Below are 26,753 nucleotides of genomic sequence, written 5' to 3'. Positions count from 1 at the left end.
CACTTTTGAACTCAGTTTAATTTCAAACCACACAACCATGAACTCTTCAATCCTAGGAAGTGATGATCACAGAGGGAGTTCATCCTTTCATCCCAGAGTTGAAGAATTATTTTGCTTTGTGCAATTCTACTGGACACATTGTGACAGATCTTCAATTTCCATTTATTTTCTAATCAAAAAGAATCATTTCCTTGGCACTGGTACTGGTCTGAGAAGTTCAGTAGAAAGACATATAATCAGCAGAGGCTAAGTGTATGATATTTAAATTATCATTCTCTTTATCTTGTTTTGAAAATTAAAATGGAAGATAATTTATTAATCTATTATCATATTCAAGACCATGTATATTAAAAAATGTTCAGTGGCTAGCCAAGCTTATGTTTTGGAGTTTAATGCTTTTTAGTTGCTACTAGCAACATTCATGAGTAAGACTGATAGATCATTGTTATACAGTAGATATAAAGGGAAAAGGAGGACTAGAAAGTGAGAAGAAAGAAAATATGGATAGAAAGTAAAGAAAAAATATAAGAAGTAAAGAACAATGGTCATCTAGTGTAAAATAACTTATTCTAAACTCAGTGTGTCAGATTAATAGTTCATGTTTGTGATTGTCCCACTCAGTTCAGTTCAGTCGCTCAGTCGTGTGCGAATCTTTGCGACCCCATGAACCGCAGCACGCCAGGCCTCAGTGTCCATCATCAATTCCTGGAGCCTACCCAAACTCATGTCCATTGGGTCGGTGGTGCCATCCAACCATCTCATCCTCTGTCATCCCCTTCTTCTCCTGCCCTCAACCTTTCCCAGCATCAGGGTCTTTTCAAATGAGTCAGCTCCTTGCATCAGGTGGCCAAAGTATTGGAGTTTCAGCTTCAACATAGTCCTTCCAAAGAAATCCCAGGACTGATCTCCTTTAGGATGGACTGGTTGGATCTCCTTGAAGCCCAAGGGACTCTCAAGAGTCTTCTCCAACACCACAGTTCAAAAGCATCAATTCTTTGGCTCTCAGCTTTTTTTATAGTCCAACTCTCCCATACATGACTACTGGAAAAACCATAGATTTGACTAGACAGACCTTTGTTGGCAAAGTAATGTCTCTGGTTTTTAATATGCTGTCTAGGTTGGTCAAAACTTTCCTTCCAAGGAGTAAGCATCTTTTAATTTCATGGCTGCAATCACCATCTGCAGTGATTTTGGAGCCCCCCAAAATAAAGTCAGCCACTGTTTCCACTGTTTCCCTATCTATTTGACATGAAGTAATGGGACCAGATGCCATGATCTTAGTCCCATATCTTAGTATATTTTCTCTTTTTTCCCTCATTTTCATAGTGTTAGTCTTCAACTTGGAAGGATATTGGAGTTGGAAACCACTCTTATCCATGTTTTCTTCCCATTTTCATCTTTTCTAGTGATGACAATGCCATTTATTGTGTTCTGCCTACCCAGGACCGTATTCTTGCCTGGGGAATTCCATGGACAAAGGATCCTGGTGGGCTACTGTTCATCAGGTTGCAAAAACTTGTACATGACTGAATGACTTTCATTGCCTAGTTACAAAGCAAATTATGGGAGTTATTTCATATATTCCTCACAACACCATGTGATAGTTACTATTATAATGTACATTTTAGATAACCGAGGGATAATGAGGTCAAGTCACTGGTCTGTCTTTAGCCCCTACTGTGCCTGTGAATTAGAAAATGTATACTCTAAGCAGCTACAGGTATTTCCATGGCCTGTGGGTTGTTAAGTAGAGCTTTGGTTGGTTTTCACCACGACTTGCTCCTTTGATGACAGACCATGTTATAATGGACACCTTGCATTCTGCCAAGTTTATATAACCTATTGTTGGTAGAACTGAGATTCAGTTACTTCAAAGTGTGTGCCTGTTGACACTACACTCTTCAGCCTCTCATCTTGTTAATACTTTAGATCTCAGATGTGTTGTCTTTCCTCCAGATTCCTTCTCTAAGTGCCCCCTCTGAATTGGGAATCATTACCATAAGCTTCTATCGTGTCTTGTAGATATATCTGACATGAAGTGCCTGTGTGAACTTGTATATTTTTGTCAGTGGAAACATTTCTATAGTAGGAACTATTTCAGAACCCAGCACACAGATGATCAGTTAGTCAAGTTTCAATAAATATATGTTGCATGAATAAAAGGAGTTCCATTACTCATGGAAATCTGGTAAATGTATGTAAGGAGTTTCCTGGAGCCAGAATCTGAATCTGAAACTTGACTCTGAAAGTGTCGAATACTATTAAAAAATTGAAGACATACCAAAGAACAATGGCTTCTACCTGGCTATCCAGTTGAATATACATTGGAGAAATGATGCAAGAGTTGAATGGTGCAGAATTGGAGGCAGTAATCTCTCTCATCTCACTGTCAACATCTTTAGATTTTTCCCTCTTATGCTATATTTCAACTTGTTTGCATTCTAGGTTTCATTGAAATAAGGTTGTATCATATAAATGAAACCAAAACACATACTGACTTCAACATACAAAAACTTTAGTCTGAGAACAACTCATAATACTCTCTGTCCTACACACATCTTGCTCTTTGGTATGACATTTAAAAGAAAGATAAGAAAATAGTCTTTTTTTTTTTTTTTAAGTTACTGCTCAGTTGACATTTATAATAGCACAGGATTATAAACAATATTAGATATAACTTGACTAATCATCTTATATTTGACCTCAGTTTGTGAGCATATTAGTAATCATATGTGATCAAATCCTATTACTTTATCAGAGTTTTAAAATACCACTCAATAATAACATCAGAAATTAAAGGTTCTATACCAGTGTTTACATATGCTATGAAAAAAATGTGCAAGCGATTTGGCCTGTCATTTCAAAAGTCAACCTATTAAAGGTTAAGTGGTTAAACTGCATGGAAATATGGACCATGAGCTATTTGTTTGAAGTATTTAAATATATTTGATTCTTCGTATCTGTGTACATTAATCAAAAGGTTAAAAAACTCCATCAAAATTTCCAATATCTCATTGGTAGTTTTCCCTCAGAAACATTTGTAACTTAGCAGGTATGCTTCCCACATGATTAGAAAAAGATCTGTCATCTGGGTGGAATTACGCAGAGTAGGAGTTATCACAAACACAGAGAAATCTGTATTATATTTCTGTTTTAAGTCTTTACCTTTTATCTGGCTTCCTGTCAACAATATAAGGGTAAGTGGATATAATAATTCATTTATTGTTGCTTTACTATACTTATCAGATTTAGGTAACAAACTGTGCACTTCTAGAATTATAAAGAAGTATGAATAATAATTGTTCAATAATTAGCAAGGTTTAAACTACAATACTGGAGAAGGAAACGGCAACCCGCTCCAGTACTCTTGCTTGGAAAATCCCATGGACAGAGGAACCTGGTAGGCTATAGTACATGGGGTCACAAAAGAGTCGGACATGACTGAGTGACTTCACTTTCTAAACTACAATATAGAATGGTAGCAGGCTTTACAAATATACAACATAAATACTCTGACATAATGCCTACCACATCCTAGACACTATTTAGGTACTGTACACACTTTAAATAATTTGATTAGTATCCTAGAAAATAAATTTTATTGTTTCCCTATTTTACATTTTGGAAAATTGAGACACAAAAAGGGTAAGTAACTTGCCTAAGGTCATGTAAAATGTGGCATATATGCACTCATAAACAGATAGATCAGTGAGAAATCCACACACTTAAAATCTATTCTATGCTATTTGCCTCAGTTCAGTCAGTTCAGCCACTCAGTCATGTCCGACTCTTTGTGAACCCATGGATTACAGGACACCAGGCTTCCTTGTCCATCACCAATTCCCAGAGCTTGCTCAAACTCATGACAATCTAGTCAGTGATGCCATCCAACCATCTCCTACTCTGTCGACCCCTTCTCCTCCTGCCTTCAAACTTTCCCAGCATCAGGGTCTTTTCCAGTGAGTCAGTTCTTCACATCAGGTGGCCAAAGTATTGGAGTTTCAGCTTCAACATCAGTCCTTCCAATGAATATTCAGGACTGATTTCCTTTAGGATTGACTGGGTGGATCTCCTTGCAGTCCAAGGGGCTCTCAAGAGTCTTCTACATCACTGTTCAAAGACATCATTTCTTTAGTGTTCAGCCTTCTTTATGTTTCAACTCTCACATCCATACATGACTATGGGAAAAAAACACAGATTTGACTATACAGACTTCTGTTGACAAAGTAATGCCACTGCTTAATATGCTATGAGAGTTGGTCATAGCTTTTCTTCCAAGGAGAAAGTGTCTTTTAATTTCATGGCTGTAGTTACCATCTGCAGTGAATTTGGAACCCCTCAAAATAAAGTCTGTCTCTGTTTCCATTGTTTCCCCATCTGTTTGCCACTAAGTGATAGGACTGGATATCATCATCTTAGTTTTTTGAATGTTGAGTTTTAAGCCAGCTTTTTCACTCTCCTCTTTCACTTTAATCAAGAAGCTGTTTAGTTACCCTTTGCTTTCTTCCATAAGAGTAGTGTCATCTGCATATATGAGGTTATTGATATTCCTCCCAGGAAGCTTGATTCCAGCCTGTACTTCATCCAACCCAGCACTTCACATGATACACTCTGTATATAAATTAAATAAGCAGGGTGACAAAATTCAGCCTTGATGTACTCCTTTCCCAATTTGGAGCCAGTCCTTTGGTCTATATCTGCTTTTAACTGTTTCTTTTTGACCTGCATATAAATTTCTCAGGAGACAAGTAACATTGTCTGGTATTCCTATCACAATTTGTTGTGATACACACAGTCAAAGGCTTTAGTGTGTCAATGAAGCAGAAGTAGATGTTTTTTGGAATTCTATTACTTTTTCTATGATCCAGTGGATATTGGCAATTTTATCTCTGGTTCCTCTGCCTTTTCTAATCCAGCTTGAATATCTGGAAGTTCTTGGTTCACATACTGCTGAAGCCTAGCTTGGATAATTTTGAACAATGCTTTGACAGCATATGAGATGAGTGCAATTGTGCAGTAGTTTGAACATTCTTTAGCATTGCTTTTCTTTGGGACTGAAATGAAGACTGACATTTTCCATTCCTGTGGCCACTGCTGAGTTTTCCAAATTTGCTGGTATATTGAGTGCAGCACTTTCATAGCATCATCTTTTAGGATTTGAAATAACTCAACTGGAATTCCATCACCTCCACTAGCTTTGTTCATAGTGATGCTTCCTAAGGCCCACTTGACTTCACATTTCAGGATGTCTGGCTCTAGGTGAGTGATCACACTGTCATGGCTATCTGGGTCATGAAGATCTTTTTTGTATAGTTTTTCTGTGTATTCTTGCCACCTCTTCTTACTATTTTTTGCTTCAGTTAGGTCCGTACTGTTTCTATCCTTTGTTGTGCCCATCTTTGCATGAAATGTTCCCTTGATATCTCTAATTTTCTTCAAGAGATCTCTAGTCTTTTTCATTCTGTTGTTTTTCTCTATTTCTTTGCTTTGATCACTGAGGAAGGCTATCTTATCTATCCTTGCTATTCTTTGGAACTCTGCATTCACATGGGTGTGTCTTTCCTTTTATCCTTTGCCTTTTGCTTCTCTTCTTTTCTCAGCTATTTGTAAGGCCTCCTCAGACAACTATTTTGTCTTTTTGCATTTTTTTCCCTTGGGGACTGTTTTGATCATGGCCTCTTGTACAATGTTATGAATCTCTATCCATAGTTCTTTAGGCACTACATCAGATCTAATCCCTAGAATCTGTTTGTCAATTCCACTGTACAATCATAAGGTTTGATATAGGTCATACCTGAATGGTCTAGTGGTTTTCACTACTTCCTTCAATTTCAGTCTGAATTTGGCAAATAGGAGTTTATAATCTGAGCCACAGTCAGCTCCTGGTCTTGTTCTTGCTGACTGTATAAAGATTCTCCTTCTTTGGCTGCAAAGAATATAGTCAAGAATTATAATAATTCTTAAATTATAATATAATAATATACCAATAACATTAATAAATCTTATATAAATAGACCTTCTAGAACTAACACTAAAAAAGTTGTCCTTTCCATCATAGGGGCTACTTGCTTGGCATTGTACAAAAACAAGATAATATGATTAGAAGAAGAATATTCAGAAATAAAAGGAAAGATGGGAATATGCACCTTAGCAATTGCCTAAGCTTTGAAACAAAAGGATAAGGATTGATGAATATGTGTATTCAGTTTCATATGACTGAAGCCAAATCCAGGGCATGATGTCTCTGTAGCAGGCTGCAGTTTCAGACTAATATGGAATGTGGATCAGGTTTACCAGGTGTATATTTACATGAGATACTGAGTCGCTTTCCATGAGGACAGAGGCAGACTGCTTCACTGGAGCTATTAATAGCACAGAGCTGGAGCCAGCATGCCTGAGTTTGAAGCTTGACTCTTTCTTTCATTCATTGTGTGACCTTGAACTAGTTAACCTTTCTCTGCTGCTGTTTCTTCATCTGTGAAATGAGGCTAATAAGAGTAATTCATTCTTAGATCTGGAGTAAGAATTAGAGGGATTAATATTAATAAAGTATTTAAAATAGCATTTGGTACAGATTGTGGTTTCCTTGGTGGCCCAGATAGTCAGGAATCTGCCTCCAATGCAGGAGACCCAGGTTTGACCCCTGGGCCAAGAAGGAAATGACTACCCACTCCAGTATTCTTGCCTGAAGAATTCCATGGACAGAGGAGCCTAGCTGGTTACCATCCATGGGATCACAAAGAGGGACATGACTGAGTGACTTTCAATTTTCTTTTGGCACAATGTAAGTGCTTTATAAATGTTTTAAGTAAAGATAAGTTTTGTGGAATTAAACTTGACTCCATAAGAGAGTGTTAAGTTTGGAGAGAAGAAATTATTTTAGTGTGTGGTATATGATACCTAAATCCTTCACCAGCTCACCTCATGCACTCATCTGTAGTTACTGGAATGGGGTGGAATCTGTAATTTAAATCTATGACAGTGACTTTACCAAAAATTTGGTAGAATTAGAGTGAGAGTAAAAATTAGCTTTACCAAGGAATAAAGGAAAAGATGGGCTTCCATGGTAGCTCAGATGGCAAAGAATCCAAAGACCAGGGTTTGATCCTTAGGTTAGGAATATCCCCTGGAGAAGGGAAAGGCAACCCACTCTAGTATTCTTGCCAGAATTCCATGGACAGAGGAGCCTGGTGGGCTATAGTCTATAGGGTTGCAAAAAGTCGAACACGACTGAGTGACTAACATACACACACACACACACACACACACACGCAAAGGAAAACACGAGTAATCCTTAGCTTCTGGATCTAATGTACCACATATGTGTCCAGCATATTGAAATGTGGAGTGCTGTGGAAGGGCTTATGTGGAGCTAGTTGAGGTGAGAGAGATGGCACTTTAAGATAAGTGGCAGCAGCAGCAGTGCCCAGAGAGGTACTAACTCTACTGTATATACTAGAAAGATAATGTGTAAACATGGATTAAAAACACTATTCCTCCCTTTATGTAGCTTTCAGCTGCTGGGGTATATGGATATATGGTTATTTAATATTTTCATTTAAAATCATCATTGAGCTTCCCAGGTGGTGCTAGTGGAAGGACTTGCCTGAAATGTAGGAGACATAAAAGACACAGTTTGGATCGCTGGGTTGGGAAGATCCCCTGGAGGAGGGCATGGCTACACACTCCAGTATTCTTGCCTGGAGATTCCCATGGACAGAGAAACCTGGTGGGCTAGAGTCCATGGAGTCGCAAAGAGTCAGGTTGGACACGACTGAAGCAGCTTAGCACAAGATCATCATCACCGTAATCATTCTCATCAAATTTCTGTAATTGTGAATTATATCCCTTTTTAAGTTTAGTATTAAAAACCAATTTTCTAACTTATTTTAGTGTTGTCACTCAGATACTGGATGCTGACATATTAAAGGTCTCATTTTGTAGTTTAGTTTATACGATTTTGTAGGCTATTTCAATGTATTCCTTAACATTTAAGTAGGAAAAAATCTGAAGAGAATAGTGTTGCAAAAAAAGGAAATGTGTTAAGAGTATGAAGTCATCTTTTTAAGGACAAAGGGAAGAAATAAGGAGGTGAAAAGGAGCAATATGAACAAATGTGAACCTCTTTCCAAAGACTTTAGAAGGTGAAAGCATATGGTTAACAAAAGCTTCACAAAATAATCATTAAGTGGAATTTTTGAAAAGCTACGGTTTGATCCTCAGATCTTCTACATAAAAGCCACTACAGTGTGATAGTTTTTATGCATCTTTACCTATAAATGTTCTTTATGTTAAAGCTTTATATTATATATCTCATATATCAAGTTTTATAGTTTGATGACACTCATTGTCTCAACTAAAATTGAAACAGGAGGGAAGGGGTAAAGACACAATCTTTAAAGAAAGTGTCCTTGGTGGCTCAGAGTTTAGAATACACCTGCAGTGAAGGCCTGGGTTTGATCCCTGGGTTGATAAGATCCCTTGGAGAAGGGAATGGCAACCCACTCCAGTATTCTTGCCTGGAGAATTCCATGGAAAGAGGAGCCTGACAGGCTCTAGTCCATGGGGTCTCAAAGAGTCAGATATGACTGAACGATTAAGCAGGCACACACATGTATATCCTTCAGTTCAGTTCAGTCGCTCAGTCGTGTCCGACTCTTTGCAACCCCATGAATTGCAGCATGCCGGGCCTCTCTGTCCATCACCAACTTCCAGAGTTCACCCAAACTCATGTGCATTGAGTCGGTGATGCCATCCAGCCATCTCATCCTCTGTTGTCCCCTTCTTCTTCTTCTTCTTTTTTTTTTTTGTTATCCCATTCTTCTCCTGAGCCCAATCTCTCCCCAAATCAGGGTCTTTTCCAATGAGTCACTCTTCACATGAGGTGGCCAAAATATTGGAGTTTCAGATTCAGCATCAGTCCTTCCAACGAACATCCAGAACTGGTCTCCCTTAGGAAGGATATGTTGGATCTCCTTGCAGTCCAAAGGACTCTCAAGAGTCTTCTCCAAAACCACAGTGCAAAAACATCCATTCTTTGGTGCTCAACTTTCTTCAGAGTCCAATTCTCACATCCATACGTGACCACTGGAAAAACCACAGCCTTGACTAGATGGACCTTTGTTGCCAAAGTGATGTCTCTGCTTTTTAATGTGCTATCTAGGTTGGTCATAACTTTCCTTCCAAGGAGTAATCATCTTTTAATTTCATGGCTGCAATCACCATCTGAAGTGATTTTGGAGCCCAAAAACTAAAGTCAGCCACTGTTTCCACTGTTTCCCTATCTATCTATCATGAAGTGATGGGACTGGATGCCATGATCTTCATTTTCTGAATGTTGAGCTTTAGGCCAACTTTTTCACTCTCCTCTTTCACTTTCATCCAGAGGCTTTGCAGTTCCTCTTCACTTTCTGCCATAAGGGTGGTGTCATCTGCATATCTGAGGTTATTGATATTTCTCCAGGCAATCTTGATTCCAGCTTGTGCTTCTTCCAGCCCAGCGTTTCTCATGATGTGCTCTGCATATAAGTTAAATAAACAGGGTGACAATATACAGTGTTGACGTACGGCTTTTCCTATTTGGAACCAGTCTGTTGTTCCATGTCTAGTTCTAACTGTTGCTTCCTGACCTACATACAGGTTTCTGAAAAGGCAGGTCAGGTGGTCTGGTATTCCCATCTCTCAGAATTTTCCACAGTTTATTGTGATCCACACAGTCGAAGGCTTTGGCATAGTCAAGAAAGCAGAAATAGATGTTTTTCTGCAACTCTTGCTTTTTCCATGATCCAGCGGATGTTGGCAATTTGATCTCTGGTTCCTCTACCTTTTCGAAAACCAGCTTGAACATCAGGGAGTTCACGGTTCACGTATTGCTGAAGCCTGGCTTGGAGAATTTTGAGCATTACTTTACTACTGTGTGAGATGAGTGCAATTGTGAGGTAGTTTGAGCATTCTTTGGCATTGCCTTTCTTTGGGAATGGAATGAAAACTGACCTTTTCCAGTCCTGTGGCCACTGCTGAGTTTTCCAAATGTGCTGGCATATTGAGTGCAGCACTTTCACAGCATCATCTTTCAAGATTTGAAAGAGCTCAACTGGAATTCCATCACCTCCACTAGCTTTGTTTGTAGTGAAGCTTTCTAAGGTCCACTTGACTTCACATTCCAGGATGTCTGGCTCTAGATGAGTGATCACACCATGCTGATTATCTGGGTCATGAAGAACTTTTTTTGTACAGTTCTTCTTGTGTATTCTTGTGTATTCTCTTCTTAATATCTTCTGCTTCTGTTAGGTCCAGACCATTTCTGTCCTATAGTGAGCACATCTTCGCATGAAATGTTCCCTTGGTATCTCTAATTTTCATGAAGAGATCTCTAGTCTTTCCCATTCTGTTGTTTTCCTCTGTTTCTTTGCATTGATCTCTGAGGAAGGCTTTCTTATCTCTCCTTGCTATTCTTTGGAACTCTGCATTCAGATGCTTATATCTTTCCTTTTCTCCTTTGCTCCTCCCTTCTCTTAGGATCTGACAAATACTGGCTACAACCAACTAAGTCCAAGATGGCAGCATATTTGACTTCTAGTAGATCTTGGGCCTCATTATATGCTCATTGCAATATATTAGCATAAGTTAAGTGACTCACCCTCCAGCACCATGACAGTTCTAAAGGTAACTGTAAAAGGTCAAATTGTGTGCAGTGGCTCAATTCTTGGAATCCCTGACCCTTCCTGGAAATAATCAAAATAATCCACCCACTCATTAGCCTATGAGATTACTCATCTCATAAAAACTAATCATGCCATATTTTGGGGCTTTCTCACCTTCTGAAATGGTCCACACTCTGTCTGTTGAGTGTGTTTCTCTCTAAATAAATCCATTTCTTACCAACCATTCTGTCTTTCACTGTATTCTTTCTGTGATGTTCAGAACCTCAAATTTACAGGGAACCAAATGACAGTGGATCTTTTCTAGGTTACAGAGAATTCTTTGTTTTATTATTTCTGGATATTGTAAATGACTGTTTGCCAAATATATTAATTAACCATTTTAAACATGTTCCACTTGATTTTTTTCCCTGATGATCAAAGGATTTGAAAAGTAAGAAAATTTAACAACAAAAACAAAAAGAAACAAATCAGAAATGTTATTCATGAATCCACCTTTCACAGGCAAATATATTATTTACTTTGACATTTCCCTCCAGCTTATTACTTTTAAGATGACAAATAACAGTACAGGTCTCTCGTTTAAAAACAAATAAAATATGATGAAGACAATTGGAATTCAGGTGTTATAATTTGAGGCCAAAAGGCTGGCAGTGATAGCTGCATATTTGAATCCTGGGTCATAAATGTATGTAACAGAGATATATATTAAGCAAACTGAAAACATTCAGCAACCAAAAGGCTGGCAGGTCAGGATGGTTAGAGGCTGGCAGTTCGAGAGCTATTCCTCCTGCTAGTTTATCATCTACACTTCAGTGATCTTTATGGAAATGACCAATAAGCCAGACTGGTACAAATAAGTCCACTGAGGTAGTTCTTAACACCCATTCTTATCAAATTGAATCACCGTGGAACTAATCTTCTGCAAATTATTTCAGAGAGTTGACATTTTATGTGCACATTAAAGCTTCCTGGAAAGGGCCCATCAATCTGGAGAGGGGCACAGCTGATTCCTGTCAGGTTTGAATTTGGTATTTATTAAGCTAAATCTGTGTATATCCTTTAGTGCTGAGTGAAACACAGCTATCCTTAACTGACTCAAGGTAGAGAAGTAGGAGAAAGCAAAATAACTAGGAAAGATGAGAAAATACAATTGTATTTTAAAGTTAGAACACATAAGTGTGTTTAATAAGTTTGTCAGCATTTTGACTCAGATAAATGTGGAAACAACACTGATTCAACAGGGTTTTAAAAAATGCAAATGTCAATTCTGACTGCTTTGCTTTGTAATTATTTACTTCACTTAATTACACTTTCTAAAAGCCAGTGGAAAAAAAATTACTGTGTGAACACAATAAGACATGACAGCAGTGAAGCAGAATCTCTCAAGGTATGTCTGAATATATAACAAACAGTAAATGTATCTAACATTTTTTTTTTGAGATTTAACTAATACATATGAGGTTATAATATGTGAAAAGTATTACCTTGGGCATTGTGGTGGTGGTGGTTTAGTCAATGAGTCATGTCTGAGTCTTGCAACCCAAAGTATGGTAGCTCACCAGGCTCCTCTGTCCATGGGATTTTCCAGACAAGAAAACAGGGGTAGGTAGCCATTTCCTTCTGCAGGGGATCTTGTTGACTCAGGGATCAAACCCATGCTCCTGTATTGCAGGTGGATTCTTTACCAACTGAGCCACTAAAGAAGCCTTGGGCACTGTAGGGAGACACAAAGCTATAACACATAGATATTATATTAAGCACCAGAACTTCAGAGGGGAGAACATAGCAGGGATAAAACAGGGTACCAGTTAGAGGGTAGAATCCTGGCTAACAATACCTGTCATAGAGACACCGTGTAGGATGCTATTACACACAATCAGAGCAATCTATTTCTGATTTATTTATATAAGCTTTATAGATTATATCCTATATATTTTCCTTCTCTTTTCTTTTCTGAATCTCCAAAACAATCCTGATATATGTTAGTGATTACCATTAAATCTCTCATTTAGGAAGATACTGAGGTTCACAAAAGATGCATGCTTTTAGCCACATGAAGTTTTGCTTTGACTCAGTGTGTTATAATTTCAGGGCCAAGGTTCTTACTGACATTCAACAGTTTCCCATGTAAAACTGTGTCCCTAGAATGCTTGAGTGAGTGAGTGAAGTCATTCAGTCGTGGCTGACTCTTTGCGACCCCTTGCTCCTCTGTCCATGGGATTCTCCGGGCAAGAATACTGGAGTGGATTGCCATTTCCTTCTCCAGGAAATGCTTAAGTATTGTCAATTTTAAATAGTAAACATGTTAAAGAATGCTTTTTTTGGCTGATGAGATGGAACACTTTCCCACTTTACATTATACTTCTTATTATACAGTGTGCATTGTGTGTTAAATTGCTTCAGTTATGTCCAACTCTTTGTGACCCCCATCGACTGTAGCCCGCCAGACTTTCTATGGGATTGCCCAGGCAAGAATACTGGAATGGGTTGCTATGCCCACCTTCCTGACTGAGGAATTGAACCCACATCTCTTATGTCTCCTGCTTTGGCATACAGGTTCTTTATCACTAGTGTCACCTGGGAAGTCCATTATATAGTAACTGCATTAATTCTCTGAACCTAATGTTTATATTAAACATACTCAGACTAACACTTTGGTGTATGTAGTTTTCATTTCCACTTCTTACTATTTCAGAACTGCTAAGCTAACTATGATCTCTCTATCATTAAATTCTAAGGATATTTTTCATGCCTTATTATTTGTGAGTGTGTGCTTAGTTGTGTCTTACTCTTTGCGACTCCATGGACTGTAGCCCACCAGGCTCCCTTGCTCATGGGATTTTCTAGGCAGTAATACTAGAGTGGGCTACTGTTTCTTCCTCCTGACCCAGGGATCAAACCCATGTCTCTTGCCTCTCTTACATTGGCAGGCATGATTTTTACCATAATTTTACCACTGCACCAACTGGGAAGCCTTATTGTAATCCCAAACATCACCAACTATACTCATTAATTTTCTTTCTGCAACACTCCCTTCTCCTGGTTTTCTCCTACTTTTTAAATTATGTCCATTCATCTCTTTTTCCAGTTTGTCTCTTCCTCTCAATGTCTGAGTTCCTCAAGTGAGTCCTATAACATTTCCCCCTATAATTCCTCTTCTGGGAATCTAATCATTACTGACAGTTTTAGTTATCAATTATACACAGATAACTTCCAAATTTAAATCTCCATCCAGACCTCACCCCTGGACACCATGTTTGTATATTTGCCTAACGCCCTGATAGTTCCTCTTGGATATTTGAAAGATATCTCAACTCAGTTCTTCCAAGATTAAACTCATTATCTTCCCCTCAATACCTCCCAGTCATTCTAGCCTAAAGTTTTCCGTTTCAGAGATTAGCACAACCATCCAATTAACTATAAAAAGTACAAACCTAGAATTCATCCCTCACCCTTATTCCAAGCTCCCATTATTCAATCCATTGCCAAAACTTCTCTTTTTAACCACTGCTTGTTAATTAGTGGATAAGCTGTGTTTGACTCTTTTGTGACCCCATGGATTATAGCCTGCCAGACTCTGTCCATGGGATTTCCCAGGCAAGAATACAGGAGCAGGTTATCATTTCCTTCTCCAGGGGATCTTCCCAACCCAGGGATCAAACCTGCATCTCCTGCATAGGCAAGAGGAATCTTTACCATTGAGCCACCAGGGAAGCCCTTTTACCCACTAAATATGCTTTAAATCTTCTTTCTCTCTCTCCACATCCATCATAGCTACACAGTTCACACTTGGACTGCTGCAGGAGTTTTCTTATTTGTTCAAAACTTTGACTTGCTCAACCTCCTCCCTCCAATATGGCCTCTAGAAGGTAAACAGACATGTATTTTTCAGAGGAAAATAGAATTGATATGAATATGTCACAACTTGTATTCCTACTTATAGCCTTTGATGCCTTTCTTCTGGCCTTTATGACAGAAAACTGAAATCAACACCACATGCAGTCCACCTCATGGTGAGCCCCTCACTTACCTTTCTATCCTACTGTATCTCAGTCTCCAACTTTATTTCAGTCATAATGAACTTTACACTTTCTTGTATATACCATGATGCTTCCTACTACAGAGTGGGGACAACTCATTTTCTTCCCTCATGGATTCTTATACCTTTTTATTTTTTTTTTAGTTTCCCCTAGTTATCCTTAAGATCTCAACTTATTTATCAGTTCTTCAAGGAAGATATCACCAAATTCTTTAGCATTATGGTTTAATAAAGTCATCCACTTTTCTATAGTGGTGCAATTTATGGTTGAATTTTTATGTTCATTTAATAGTAATTTCTCTATTTTCCTACTAGTATATCCATAAAATAGTGACATTATTTGTTTAGTGTTTTGCTCACCATTGTATCACTAGTGTCTAACATAGTTTCTATCCAATTATAGCTATACAATAGATTATTTTTGAATGAATGAATGAAGAATACACACAGTCACATGTGAGAAATTTCAGGGTCCTAATTAATGCACTGTATAGTCTACATTTTACACAAATTAATGTATATGTTTGTACTAACTTGATTTACTAATTTGGTAATTTGTGCCTAGAGTTAATTTTTTTTAATTTTTTCATATCTTTTTATTCTGTTTTATTTATTTTTTAATCTTTATTTTTACTTTATTTTACTTCACATTTTGTATTGTGTTTACTTATACCAGGTAGGTCCTTGTTCTAGATTCTCATATTTTTGCCTTTGACTAGTAATATCAAGTTAATATCAAGTGATAGTGAAAAACATGAATACTTTTCTTGTGAAAAGAGTTAAACTGTATTTGGGTTTTCATTTCAGCCAAGTTATTAGAAAATGGAAATGGATAAGGAAATAGCTTCATAATAAAAATTCTGACTTTTATGAATTCATATATGGTACATAACCACATCTAGATTACTATTACCATATTGATTTTTATAGCTGCATAGGGATAAAATTAAGATTCTCATGATATTAAACATAAATAATTATTTAGAACCTTTTATTAACTCAAGTTAAAAAAATGAAGTTGAATTAAAGGATAAATAACAGCATTTGAGCACATACTATACTCATAAACACAAAGAAATAGTCTAAAAAATATTTAAGAAAATAGAAACAATGTTGCATTTCATAAATTCTTAGTCTCCAATTATCTAAGCACTTGACTACTTCATCTCTAGAGACAAAATCCATGTGCTTTCTAAAATGTTAATTGTTTTTTAGGAGTAATAGTTCTATTATCCATACTTAGCAAAACATTTTTTAATAGTCAAATACAGATATCCTTCAACAGACTGGTTCCAAATGGGAAAAGGAGTACGTCAAGGCTGTATATTGTCATCCTGCTTATTTAACTCATATGCAGAGTACATCATGAGAAATGCTGGGCTGGAAGAAGCACAAGCTGGAATCAAGATTGCCAGGAGAAATATCAATAACCTCAGATATGCAGATGACACCACCCCTATGGCAGAAAGTGAAGGAGAACTAAAAAGTCTCTTGATGACAGTGAAAGAGGAGAGTGAAAAAGTTGGCTTAAAGCTCAAGATGCAGAAAACTAGGGTCATAGCATTTGGTCCCATCACTTCATGGGAAATAGATGGGGAAATAGTGGAAACAGTGTCAGACTTTATTTTGGGGGGGCTCCAAAATCACTGCAGATGCTGACTGCAGCCATGAAATGAAAAGACGCTTACTCCTTGGAAGGGAAGTTATGACCAACCTAGATAGCATATTGAAAAGCAGAGACATTACTTTGCCAACAATGGTCCGTCTAGTCAAGGCTATGGTTTTTCCAGTGGTCATGTATGGATGTGAGAGTAGGACTGTGAAGAAAGCTGAGTGCCAAAGAAATGATGTTTTTGCACTGTGGTGTTGGAGAAGACTCTTGAGAGTCCCTTGGACTGCAAGGAGATCCAACCAGTCCATTCTAAAGGAGACCAGTCATGGGTGTTCATTGGAAGGACTGATGCTGAAGCTGAAACTCCAATACTTTGGCCACCTGATGTGAAGAGCTAACTCATTTGAAAAGACCCTGATGTTAGGAAAGAATCAGGGAAGGAGGAAAAGGAGATGACAGAGGATGAGATGGCTGGATGGCATCACCGACTTGATGGACATGAGCTTGAGTAAACTCTGAGAGTTGGTGATGGATAGGGAGGCCTGGCATGCTACGATTCATGGGGTCACAAAGAGTGGGACTCAGCTGAGCAACTGAAATGAACTGAAAACTGCAATCATTCTTTCAGACTTTTACTCACTGTTTTATGTTTGAAAATCATTTATTCTTGTTTTGGTTATAATATTGCTTCAAAACACACAAAAAGTTCTTGACACATGACAATTTTGACAGAACATTGTATTGATTTTTTTTATCAAAGAAGTATTCAAGACCCTGTAGAGAATTAAGCAGTGGTTGCACCTAACTAAGTGAATGCTATGTATTAGTAAAATAGGCTTGAGATTTTGCATTTGTTAGATCCACAGATACTCTACATTTTAAGCCATTTTAGTTGGTCAAGTATTTTATTAATATCTTATGGCTCAAACTTCTTGTGGAATTCTCACATTGCTACCCTCAACATGGGTTTAATGATTCTGGAGAAGTAATTCTCAAATAGATGGCCTAGCATTTGTTTCACGAACAGCTGAAAAATGATGGCCTTCAGAAGGCCATCTGGAAAAAATACAAGTAAGAAAATTTGACTTTACAGAAAATACCTTAGTTTAGTATCTCATCTGGAGGATCTTTATACCAAGTTCATTAACAAAGGCAATGCTGCCAAGGTATTTTTGAGCTTTAGTAGTTTAAACAGTTCACAACTTCCATACCAATTTTTTATATGATTTTTTGTTTTTAAAAGCATCATTGAAAAAAGTATATTTAACTCTGGCTAATTTGTTAGAATAAGTAACCTAAGACAGCAGTAAAATTTGAGAGAAAAATCTTTTTTTTTTTTGTATTCATTAACTACTGTACACAAATAGAAACTTATAGTAAAATAATTGAATACAACAGGAGTAAATGAGCACATCATGCTTGAGTTTTATCCTTGAATGCCCTTATTCTGATCCCATTTAATCTAAGTTCCATACAACTTAAAAGGAATTTGGTTGAAACATTCTTTTTCTGTTTCTTTTGATTTGACTAATGGGAAAGCATTAATATTTTTCTAATTATAAATTATTTCAACACATTAAAAAAAATAAATTTTAATGTGATTGTGGCTCCTATGAATTATAATATTGTGGCTCCTATGAATTATAATATTAATTCTTACTAAATACTAAGCATATAAACTTGTCTGTTGGCATTATTTTCATACAGTTTCAAGAGGAACATTAACATCCTTATTTTTGCTTCCAACTATAAGTATGCTGGACCAGTTAACAGCCTTGCTTTCTGATTGCATCTGTACAGATAATGTAAAAACAAGTGTGAAATATTTAAAATCAAATTTTTGGGGTCATTTTTTGTGTTTTTATCTTGTATTTGACATTTGTTAGAAATTCAAATGTGCTTGATTTTTGGTATTTATCACTTTCCAATGACAATGTTTTATGTGTGTGTATGTATGACCAACCTAGATAGCATATTAGAAAGCAGAGACATTACTTCGCCAACAAAGGTCTGTCTTCCATTATGTCCGATTCCTTGCAACCTCATGGACTGTAGTCCACTAGGCTTCTCTCTCCATGGAATTCTCCAGGCAACAATACTGGAGTGGGTAACCATTCCCTCTCCAGGAGATCTTCCCAGACCAGGGATTGAAGCTAGGTCCCTCCTACATTGCAGGCAGATTCTTTACCATCTGAGCCACCAGGAAAGCCCCATAAAATATCTATAATGAGGCAAAACATTGTTATTTAATGAATTGTTTCATTTAATAAAATAAATTAATTCACAAGGTGAGATTTTGAGACAAATCCTTGAAGTTCTTAGAATGTTTTCCTTTTTCCTCCTACTTCTAAACAGTTAAGTATTGAAGCTGAGATTCCTCCACAGCTCATTATACCTAAGTAAATATTTTAACTGAACATCACAAAGAGGTTCCATTTCCTATTATATCTTGAAATAGATAAGAATGCAATGATAAGAGAATGTCAGGTTGATGTAAACCAAGATATGTTGGAGATTGTGAGTGAAATGACACAAAGACAAGACACACAAGAGACAGACACAACTCCGGCTGGAGGAAAAGAACTGCGCAAGCAAATAAGCTTGCTGTTTACTTTTATATAGCCCCGCTCCGCAGAATTTCAGACTGTATGACTAAGCCTTTTTAGTATAGCGCATGTGCATAAATGTTATCATACAGCAGAAGGGAGTGAAATTTTGGCTTACTGCAGAGTCTGTCTAGAGCCATTTTTTCCTTTTTATCACAGGAAGGGAATATTCTCTCTTTTGCAAGGGACCATCAGACTCAAGGCTGTGTCCAGTCTCCTTGGCAGAACATCTTTTTTGCAAGCAGGTTCGGCCCAGGCAGAGAGTCCCGTTTGCAGGCACATCTCCACTTTCCCTATTGTGGCCGCATTAACCCTTCATCTCCCCCTTTTTTATTTGCTTTTATAAATTGTAGCATGGTCTGGATCTTCTCTGCTTTGCGCTTTAGTTGTTTTCCTTTTTGCCATCGCTGGAAGACTAGAAAAGCAACACAACATAAAAGTAATATAAACACAGTGTTTTTAAAGGTAGTCTCAATTAGTGAGGATACACGCCCTAATGGATTTAAGTTATCTATTTCCTCTTGAAGACTTTTTAGCAAATCAGACCCCATAATGTCAGGTAAAGTCTTGTTAAAAGTAGACAAAATTTGTCATTTTAGGTCCATAATCTCCGTAGTGAGATTTTGATGCCCAGTCAAGGATCGTTTTACTTTATCCCATCCTTTACTCATGTTAAATGGTACAGGTGTTATACAAAACTGAGAAGAATTTTAATCACATTTTAACACACTTCGTGTAGATAAAACAGCTAATTGATCTCCAAGCCAGGAAACGGTGTGTTGAAGATTGAGCACATCAATAGCAAGTTGTGCATCTAAATCTCGCTGTTGTTGCCATAACAAATGAGAGTCTTTATGCCAGTCCCGAACAAAATCAGCTGTTTGAATATCTTGGTGTAACGCGAGGCCTGTTACCGTCGCTGTTGCAGTTACTGACGCAACTGCTAGAATCGAAGCAATGACCACACCAAGCATATGTCAAGATCGATGTAGCAAAGTCTGTACAGCAGTTACTAGATGAGAAATAGCAAAAGAATCTGACCACCGCCAAGTCCGATTTATAGGCAACCATACTTCTGTCCAAGCTTTAACAATTACTAATGAAAAATTGGAGTTACGGGCTTGTCTTTTAAATTCTTTCCACCAAGACTGATTTACACATTGAGTTAGATTACAATAATCTCATGACACAGACCCCACAGTATCATTTTAGGTCCCATTTCCATATAACAATGGAAAAGGATATTTTACACATGCCATTATGGAATAAGATTTATTAAAGTGTAAATTAATATGAAATGGACCCGAAGAGTCACCACTATCCAAAGTATAGTTTTCTGACCAGATAGTGAGATTACCAGAACCTGCCCATTGTTTCTAAATATTTTTTGAATGTGCAGATATCCTTGCAATTGTAATTGAGGAAGGACAAGTGCAAATTGCTGCCATTTAACTGTTCCATTACCATTGTCCATCAAAGTGCTATTTGCATGATGCCACCTAAGAGATTTATTTGACCATTTTTCTAAGAATTGCCCATGATCTGGACTCCAATCTACAATGATAGACCCAGAATAATTCATGACTTTAAAGGGTCGATGACCTCGGCAACGTTTCCATTCCAAAGATTATAGAGAAGGAGCAAAAAAGTTAACAGGACATAGTAACATATGTATTCCATTATGAATGTCTATCGGTTCTGTCGAGCTGTTAAAGCCCCTGGTGGAAACAAGCACAGTAAAAGTAGCAAAATGATAATTATTATACTTTACCCCCCATGTATTATAGGAATGATGAGAATGTTTCTTGGTGGACAGACAAAAGCGGTGTCCTCCTATACACAAAGGAATATCTTCCACTGCAATGTTCAAATTACTAATATTACATTGTTGTTTATGATGAGATAGTTGCTCTATTCCCCCACAAGCTGGTGGGGGAAAGAGGGCAGTCTCATTAGTGCATACCTGCACTTCTGGTTCCTCCCAGAAAACTGCTCTTACTAATGGGGGATTAGGTATATATGCCCAATATGTATGATTACTTGCCGATACACTGATTACCTGACATGTCACCACCGCCATCATGGCAAGCAAAAGATTGGTAAGATTCAGAGGTTGCCCCGCCTTCATTAACGTCTTCTCTGCTTCCTGGGTCAACCTCTTCATTTGACCCCACATAGGAGGTGTTGCTTCTCTTGTATGGAAAGTAAAGCTTTTCTGCATAGTAAGCTCTTCGAATTTTTGAACAAAAGGATCAGCCATTGTTGATTTTGATCAATCTTGCTGGGGTCCAAAACCTGTAATTATTAACAGAAATGAAAGCGTACCCTCGTCCCAGATATATTAATGATGCTGGGATCCAACATTTCTCTTTCTCTTTCTCTTTATACCAAGTAGGCGTATTCAAGATCTTTTTGTCTTCTTCTTTCCATTGAAAATGCAACTCTGCTGCTGATAGATTTCCCTTGCTCCAAATATTCGAAAAATTTAGGGTAAGTAAGGTTTTATTCAAAATGTCTGTCTTTAGGTTTCATAAATCTCTCCTGTTTTTCTTTTTTTATTTTTTTAAGATATTTACGCAAGGTATGATTAGCTCTTTTAATGACAGTTTGCCTTTGACTATTATAAGGAATACCAAAAGTATGAGTTATATGATATTGGGATAAAAAGTGAGCTAATTTTGTGGATTGGTAGGCAGGTGTATTATTGGTTTTTAACTTAATTGGTAATCTCATAACTGTAAAACAAGATAACAAATGAGTAATAACAGCATCAGCCTTTTTAGAATGTAATGCAGTGGCTCATTGAAAATGTGTGCACGTATCTATAGTATGATGTACATATTTTTGTTGTTTGAAAGAAGAAATGTAAATTATATCCATTTGCTATATTTGATTTGTTTGTTGTCTTTCTTTGTTGACACCTGGTGAGGTAAACAGTAAAGCAAAGGGTGTACCTATGGAACAAGAATGAACAATATTTTGAGCTTGTTTTTGAGTAATAGCATGAGATTTTTGTAACCCTTTGGAGTTGGTATGCTGTAAGAGATGTTTTTGTTTTGTTGTTTTTATAGGATAAAGTAAGGCATCAATTGTAGCATTTTTGAATGATAAGGGTCTAGGAAGGGCAGAATGTGTAAGGATGTGAGTAAAGAAAATTAATTTTGAATGCTGCAAGAGCAATTGTTGTATTTGGTAAAACAATTTATTAATAGCTCTTTTAAGGGTCAGTGGAAGGGAGACATGGGGAAGCTGTAGGCAAGAGAGAACAGCATATCGAGAATCTGAAACAATGTTAATAGGAATTTGGGGAAAATCTTGTAAAACTAAATAGATAGCCCACAATTCAGCAGGCTATATAGAAGAAAATGAGTCGGGGAGAACCTTAGAACTTTTTTGGGTCTAATATCTAGCAGTATTTTTATTTGTATCTGTAAAAATAGTGGGTCTCTTAACTGGAACATCTGAAATTGGGGATTGAGATATCATAGAGTTAGTCTGGAGAAAATCAATCAATTTAGATGATGGATAGTGATTAGAAAACGAACCAGGAAATGAGGCAAGAGAAATTTGCCAGTTTTTATTAGATTGTAAACATGGAGATATTTGAGCAGTTATTAATTGAGTAACAATCTGGTGTGGTTTATATATTGACAATTGTAAAATACGATGGCGACCTTTTTGTATAAGGAAGGCTAATTTATCTATATATGTAGTCAATTTTTTGGAAAAGCTGTTAGGTAAGAAAACCTATTTTATTAAATTTTTTTTGAGCAGTTATACTAGATGGAGAATAAGGGGTATGAAATATTATAAATGAAATAGGTTGAAACACATGTAAGTAAGTCAAAAAACCATCATTTAGTCGTTGTTTAACGAATTGAAGTTTTTGTAAAGCCAATGGGGTTAAAGTTTGGGGGCTATCTAGAGTTGTATTTTTTTAAAATAGAAAACAAATGTTGTAACTGATAAGTAGGAATCTCAAGTACTGGGCGTAGCCAATTGGTATCTCTCAATAACTTTTGAAAATCATTTAAGGTTTTGAGGTGGTCTCTTTTGATTTGTAACTTTTGGGGCCTTATTTTATGTTGTTTTAATATCGTCTCTAAATATGAAATAGGAAAGTCTTTTTGAATTTTTTTGGGGGCTATTTGTAAATTGTATAGTCTTAAAGCCTCTTGTGTTTTTAGAAAGAATTTATCATGTTTAGCAATATTAGGAGCTGCTAATAGGAGATCATCTATATAATGATATAGAATATAATTGGGGTATTTTTGACGGAGGGATTGTAAAGAGCGAGTTATGAATTTTTGACATAAAGTAGGACTATTTGTCATTTTTTGTGGTAAGACTGTTTATTGATAATGCTTAACAGGCTGAGCATGATTAAGAACAGGAACTGTAAAAGCAAATTTATCTCTATCTTGCAATTGTAGGGGAATGGCAAAACAACAGTCTTTTAAGATCTAGCACCATTAAGGACCAATTTTGAGGAATAAGAGCTGGAGAGGGGAGTCTCAATTGTAATGTTTTCATAGGTTTAATACATTTATTAACTTTTTGTAAATCGGTTAACATTTTCTATTTTTCAGATTTTTTTTTCCATAACAAAAACAGGAGAATTTTAGGAGGAGGTAGAGGGCTTTATATGACCAAATTGGAATTGTTTTTGTACTAATTGTTTTAACGCCTAGAGCTTTGTTTGTGGTAATGGCCACTGCTCAACCCATTTTGGAGTATTAGTTAACCATTTTGATGGGAGTGTTTGAGGAATTTGAACAGTGGCTACTAGTGTTTTGGTGGAATGGTTACAAAAGCCCCCAAAGGAGAGAGAAGATTTTCGTTTTAACTATTAATAGGTATGTTTATAATATAAAAGGTAACAGACACTGATCTTTTATTATGGAATTGGCATTGCAAGGGATGGGTATTTTTTCAGACATCTGCAATGGAGCCCAGTCTTGTCAGCATTAGAGGACTTTTTTTTTTTTTAATCTTGGGGCCATTGTTGAGAAGAAATGACTGAAACATCTGCCCCTGTGTCTACTAGTCTCTCAAAGTTTTTTTTTTTTTTTTTGGTATAATTAAGGAGAGAACAGGGCGAGAATCTTTGATAAGCATTTTTTAAAATATATGTCGCCCAGTACTTTTAAATCTTGTTTGTTTATTAGGAAGAGCCAAAAAGGGATGATAAGGTAGGAGAAGTATTTGAGCAATATGGTTTCCAGCTAACAATGAAAGCATGGTAGAAGTAGAAACCATAATCAAAATTTTTTTAACATGGTTGGAGTTTATTATCCCAGGAAATATGGTCTCAAAGCTGCACTGCTATGGCCTAATATTAAGCCAAAGCTGCCTTTAGGCAGTGGTCCGAATATATTTGTTTTTAATTTGTAAATGCTTTTTCTTGGTGACAAAAGAACATTTTTAGCTAGTGGCAAATCAGCAGCAGCACTCTCTGAAGTAGCAGACCGTAAGTCTGAAATCATCATTTGAGGTCTTTTTAATGAGGCATTGACTGGTAACTGTTGTTGGGAGGGAACAGGGTTGGGGTAGGCGGGACAGCAGGAGGACAGGGAGGAAAAGTCCCCGGTATTGCTTTTGGGCCCCAAGGACTTAGGCCTGCAGGATAGTTTTTCGGAATCAGGTTGCCCATTTTGTCTGTTTTAGATTTGCACTCATTAGTCTAATGAAGCCCCTTCTTGCATTGACAGCAAGGTCTAGGAGGAGTCTTATTCCTCCCAGCAGAAGATCTGTCTTTAGGAATTGTACCTTGATCAGCTTTTAATTTTTGACTTTTTTTAAAAAAATATGACCAGGTTTTTCACAATGGAAGCAGTTACCTCCCTTTTGTGGTTTTATAGCTTTGGCCAAGGCTTTAGCAAAGACATTAGCCTGATGCTCAGTTCCTCCTACTCCCGAGCAGGCTCTGATATATTTAGCTATAGATGTACCCTGTCTCTTTAATGGTCTCAGTATACGCTTGCATTTAGGATTTGCATTTTTAAATGCTAAAGTTTGTAATAATATTTTTGAAATTTTATCTTTTTTTATAGCCTGTTCCACAGCTACCCTCAATCTTGCTAGAAAATTAGTATATGGCTCATTGGGACCTTGCATTGTTTTAACAAAGGAGGGCTGGGTGTGGCCAGTAGGCACCACACAGTGCTCGTAAAAAGACCTGGCGGACTTGTTGTAAGTCTTGATCAGAGTATTGAGCCTGCTTTTTTAAAGCCCGATAATGGCCCTCTCCCATTAACTTGTCTTTGAGAGGACCAGGAGGATTTTGTCTTTTATTAATCTGGGCCTGCTTTTTAGCTCTTTTTTTTCACCAGCTACGAAGTTGTAACCATTGAGAACCCTCCAAGGCAGTTTGGGCAATAGATTTTCAATTTAACGGAATGATTAGTCTGCCTTTTCCCTAATGATTTTAGCATAGCCAAAACAAAGGGAAATTAAGGACCATTTTGCACTACTGCAGCTTTAAGATCTTTAAAAAATTTATATTTTAAAGGAGTGTATTGAATATTTATCACGTTGTCATCTTGCTGTCTCTGGATGGGAAACAATTGTGGAGGATCAATAAAACCACTAGGGGGAGTAGGTAAGTCATTATCATGAAGCATAGACAAAGGAAAGGAGAACTTACAATGTTCCCTGCCCACATTGGGCAATCAACTGCAGTGGGGAAAAGAGAAGTATAAGGAGGAGCAGAAGGTGCAGATTTTTTTTTTCCCCCCCCATGGGATTTTCACCATTTCTGGAATAGATGGGTCATTTTTTTAATCTCTTTGCCCTCCTCTGACAAAACTGAAGAAGCCTCCAAATCTGATTTTGAACTAACAGATGTTTTACCATTTCCAGAAGGAGGCTCACCTGTATCCTTACCTTTAGGCAATGCAGAAACCCCACCAACATTTGGCACATCTTCATAAATTGCCTCTCCCTTCATTGAAGCATTAGATTTAGTTTTATTATCAGTAGATAGCAAAGTCAAAGCCTGTGTTATAGCATTACATAAAGTCCATAACTTCAAAGGGATCACATTACCCTTCTGATGTTGCTTTTTCAATTTTTTTTGAATTATTTTCCATTCCTTTAAATTTAACTGTAACTTAGTTTGATATTGAAACCAATGACAATATTGCTCCACCAAGCGAAAGAGCTCACTCTATCAACGAGTCGAGACCTTAACACCTATGGAGTGGAGAAGTCCTTTGACCAACTCCATGTATTGTGTCCGTAATGATGATGAGGAATTCCCCATGATTTTCTGAAAGTTCCCCTGCTAGGGTGAGGAATTCCCCATGATTTTCCTGAAAGTTCCCCTGCTATGGATTTAAAATCCCCCCCCGGGGTTACTCACCCTTTCGGTTTCACTCGAGCCCCACATTGGACACCAGATGTTGGAAATTGCGAATGAAATGACACAAAGACAAGACACACAAGAGACAGACACAATTCTGGCCAGAGGAAAAGAACTGCACAAGGAAGCAAGCTTGCGGTTTACTTTTATATAGCCCCCCTCGGCAGGATTCCAGACTGTATGACTAAGCCTTTTCAGTATAGCGCATGTGCATAAATGTTATTGTACAGCAGAAGGGAGTGAAATTCCGGCTTACTGCAGAGTCTGTCCAGAGCCCTTTCTTCCTTCCTATCACATAAGGGAATGTTCCCTCGTTTGCAAGGGACCATTAAACTCAAGGCTGTGTCCAGTCTCCTTGGCAGAACATCTTGTTTGCAAGCACATTCGGCCCAGGCAAAGAATCCCGTTTGCAGGCACATTTCTGCTTTCCCTATTGTGGCCACATTAACCCTTCAAAGATATGAGATGG

General features: G+C 37.4%; 1 long non-coding RNA gene across 2 annotated transcripts; it reads right to left on the bottom strand.

Moving 5' to 3' along the window:
• Positions 1 to 26,406, bottom strand: LOC138442155 (uncharacterized). 2 transcript variants are annotated; one of them, XR_011257564.1, is made up of 6 exons: positions 26,285 to 26,406; positions 20,981 to 21,216; positions 19,040 to 19,336; positions 12,149 to 12,396; positions 5,795 to 5,926; positions 1 to 1,544 (listed from the first exon to the last, which is right to left on the bottom strand). It is a non-coding gene; the product is annotated as an uncharacterized lncRNA (long non-coding RNA). The 2 variants fall into 2 exon arrangements; XR_011257563.1 differs by lacking the exon at positions 19,040 to 19,336.
• Positions 26,407 to 26,753: the final 347 nt, after the last annotated feature.

This window comes from Ovis canadensis, chromosome 6 (genome assembly GCF_042477335.2).
Source record: "Ovis canadensis isolate MfBH-ARS-UI-01 breed Bighorn chromosome 6, ARS-UI_OviCan_v2, whole genome shotgun sequence".
Taxonomy (NCBI): Eukaryota; Metazoa; Chordata; class Mammalia; order Artiodactyla; family Bovidae; genus Ovis; species Ovis canadensis.
The sequence above is the reverse complement of the archived record's forward strand: the minus strand, read 5'-3'. Positions and strand labels throughout refer to the sequence as shown.